Here is a 4,223-nt window from a genome sequence, read left to right as displayed (position 1 = left end):
TGCTGCTGCTGCCGCTGTTGTTGTTATGAAGGCGGTGAGCTGGCAAAGTCATTAGTATGCCGGGCAAAATGCTTAGCGGTATTTCGTCTGTTTCTTACGTTCTGAGTTCGAATTCCGCCAACGACGACTTTGCCTTTCTACTTTCTGGGTCAATAAACTAAGTACCAGCGACACTCTGGGGGTGATGTAATCGACTAATCCCCTCCACCAAAATGTCAGGCTTTGTGCCTACAGGAGAAAGGATTATAATCATCATCATCATCATCATCATCATCATCATCATCATCATCATCATCATTATTATTATTGTTGTTGTTGTTGTTGTTAATGTTGATGTTATTATTGTTGTTGTTGTTGTTGTTGTTTTACCTCTCAGGGCTCTCGATCTTGTTTGCTCTGGTAGATTTTTGTGGGAGCGGACAGCAGCCGGCTGTCAGGTCTCACAGGGTCTCTTTCCGCACATTTTAAGCTTTGATACTCGGTCGTTAATTATCCTGGGAGACATTCTACGTCCAAATACCAATTTCAAAATCCTACCTGACCCCCAGCAGTGCAGTTTTGGGAGCTTGCTCTGCTCTCAAGTGAATTCCGATTTCTCTCACATATTTCTCGAACTTAGCTGTTAGTGCTCCGAGTGCCCCTACAACTACAAGAATGACAGGCACTCTTCCCATAGTTCACATTCTTGCAATTTCGTCTTTTAGTAGTTTGTGCTTTTCAATCTTTTCTAGTTTTTTTTTTTTTGTCATTTACACGTGCCTCGACAGGTATTGCAATATCTATAATCTTGGATTCCGTTTTTCTATTATCTACCACAAACATATCTAGTCTCCGAGCTTTGATTAGGGAGTCACATTGGATTGGAAAATGCCACAGTGCCTCATATTCCTTGTTCTCTGAGATTCCTTCTGGTTCATGTTCGAACCATTTCCGTGCTCTGTTCGGCCGTACTTTATACATAGCCTCCATTGGACGAACCTAGCCGTTATCTTACTTCCTTTTGTAGTGTTTTTGGGACCAGCTAACTACACTCACTCACATGTGAGTATTCTTCTTCTTCTTCTTCTTCTTCTTCTTCTTATTATATTATTATTATTATTATTATTATTATTATTATTATTATTATTATTATTATTATATTATCATCATTATTATTATTATTATTATTATCTTCGTTCATTTTTTTTTCTTGGGAGTATCATTCCTGTTAGTACAGCCCTAAAAGACGACCTCTACCCATGCTACCGTTCTAATTGTAGTCCGTATTGATACAATTAACATAATCTGTGGGACAATCATTCTTAAAGTTAAAATTGTTGGTATGTTTGAAAATAGTATCATACTTGTTATATTTAGAGAGATTTGTAGTAATAGCGTCTGAATTATGCATGAAACAGTAAGAAAGTTTAACGGTTGACTTATTAAAAAACTTCGTAATATTTATGTTTTCATGAGAAAATTTCCATTAAAATTTTTTTTTAATTAGTGTGCAATCCTAGGTCTGACATTTCTTGAAATGGAACATTATATCAGGTAATATTTCGTTTTCTATTTTACTGGTAGTATTGAACGAAAAGTCCTTATTTTAAGTGATAGGAGAGTCATTTTTTACCTTAGTAGGTTAGTTATTGGAAGGTTTGATGTTAGGATGTGGAGATTGAGAAGCATCATGTGTATTACTATAAATGTTAGAAATACTAGAAATATTTCTATTGGTTTATTATTATGAAAAGGCAAAAACATCTTATTTCTTGTATTTGAAGATGCAATGCTTACATTGATTATTATATTTTCTATAATATGTAGTGTTCTGACTGTGTTATAAAAACATGCTTGTCTGTACTGGGTCTAAAAGGTTTAGTCAGGGAGAGTTTTGTTTAATTCATTATATTTAAATTTAAAGTCATCCTAATATCATTTATTGGATTATTCGGTAAATGATTGTATTTATTACTAGGCAGAATATAACTTCTATTGTTAGATCTTTCCGATACCGTATTTTCATTTTTAGTACGATTACAGTCGAGTTGTCTATTGATATTTGTCGCGGTAAATTTTAAGCTTGTTGCTCGTAATTTTATCATTAGAAATCGTATTAATATAGCTAGGCTTATTAAATTAAGTCGCAGTTTATCTTTAGTAGTGTGTTTGTATTTTCTTTTTACATATCCACCTCATACTAGATTTTCGATATAATACGCTTGAGGTACCTTTAAATGTTCTTTCATTAGCAGAAAAATTAAAACTTCTAATTGAAATATGCCTAAATAAAATATTTATACTGGATCTAGGGTGATTGGATATTTTATTTATATATGTAGAATTTAATTAGATTTATGATAAGAATAATAAAGACTAGAATTTAAATCAAGGTTCACATCGAGAAAATTTACAATTTTAATCATTTTGTCAAAGGTAACAGATTAAATATGATTTCTAAAACATTTTTGTAGGGATTTTCTTAGTATTTCTAATTCAGTTAGACTGTAGATAGTATTCGTCACCAGAAGAATCTTCAGGAGATAATTCACCTCCGAGGTTTGGAATATTTCTAATATAATTCAAATAAGATACATCATCCAAATAGGTCATTTACCTGAACAGAGTGAAATGAGCCGATAGCTATAAAGAAATTCATATATTCAGATTTTCTAGTCCACAAGAGGTGCATTTTCCGTCGCGAAAAAGTACAAAAAACTGTCAGCTGGAGGAGGGAGAGAAGAGATTGTTGGAATTTGTTTTCTATACACGGTAATCCATATACGACTATGAAAAAAAAATTGCGTTCTCCACCTCCCCTACTCCATAAATCCTAAAAGTTTCACTCTTTTCCAATTTCGTTTTTAAAATCAGAGTTTAAAATACAGACAGTCGGAATTCTTTTGCTTAAATCCCAGCTAAGGACCACTCTTGAGTGAATCATCGTTCCATTAAATGATTACAGAGACAAAAGCATTGAAAGACATCGAAAATATTGGAAAACAAAGAAAAGTGAAGGGTATCAGTTGGTCGGGAGATGTGCTGAAAACCACAGCTAAATTGCCCTTAAATCAAATGCATTTTTTTTTTGCATTATCGGGTGAATTCCAGTATGGAAAATACAAATACGCAAAAATTTTCTGAAAATTTCAAAAAATAAATAAATTATAAAGGATTATATAGTATGCTTAAACCAAAATTCAACCACTTCAAGTACAAATGCTTAAACACACATAAACGTACAAACTTATCACCTCGGCTTTCAACAAGAAAATAAATAGTCTTAGCTCGTCTATTAATAACTATTGATACGATCATATGTAAACACCAGTTTCGTCGTGAAAAAAATATTAAATGAATAAAATCATAAAATCTGAATCATTGGTAGAAAATTCACTGTTGAACAAGACGTTCAACAAAACATGAAGTCCTATTGCGTACTAAATAAATACTAAATACACAACATATACACATACATACATACACAGACATAGAAAAAACACACAACCACACATACACACACACACACAACACACACACATATATGTGTGGTGTGCGCGCGCATAGATGTACTTATATATGCATATATGTATATATATATATATATATACCTGTACATAAATATTTGTGTATGTATGTATATATATGTATAATATATATATATATATATATATATATATATTATATATATATATATTATATATATATATATGTATGTGTAATAATGCCCTCTATACAATGTAAATATATATATATATATATATATATATATATAATATATATATATATATGAATATATATATATGTATGCATATATATGTATATATATGCAGGTGTGTGTGTATTTTATTTATATTTATGTGTGTGTGCGCGTGTGCGTGTATACGTTTCTATATATACGGGTGTCTGTGTGTATCTTATATATATTCAGATATACATCCCTATCCATACGCGTGCGCACTACACACTACGCACACATACACACACAAACACACACACACACAAACAAACGAACAAACAAACAAACACGCACAACACACACTCGCGCGCACCACACACACACACACACGCTCACACGCAAATTCTTCATGAAATCATTTTTTGGAAGATCTTCATAATCCGTTTTCAATAGACCAACGATCTTCCAATGTTTATCATACATTTCCTTGGCTTCTGACAATATTTTCCTCAGTTTTATGCTTTCAGCTATTTTTGATTATGTCATCAAAATATTGCTTTTTTTA

The 4,223-nt window shown here is 32.1% G+C and overlaps 1 long non-coding RNA gene across 1 annotated transcript in view; it reads right to left on the bottom strand.

Annotated features, from left to right (window-relative positions):
• Window positions 1–379: 379 nt before the first annotated feature.
• Window positions 380–4,223, bottom strand: part of LOC118763543 — a 21,752-nt gene continuing 17,908 nt past the window's right edge. The window contains exon 3 of the long non-coding RNA XR_004999300.1: window positions 380–494. This is a non-coding gene — a long non-coding RNA (uncharacterized LOC118763543). The remainder of the gene's footprint in view (window positions 495–4,223) is intronic.

This window comes from Octopus sinensis, linkage group LG5, assembly GCF_006345805.1.
Source record: "Octopus sinensis linkage group LG5, ASM634580v1, whole genome shotgun sequence".
In the NCBI taxonomy this organism is placed as follows: domain Eukaryota; kingdom Metazoa; phylum Mollusca; class Cephalopoda; order Octopoda; family Octopodidae; genus Octopus; species Octopus sinensis.
This window is presented reverse-complemented; position numbering and strand designations above follow the sequence as displayed.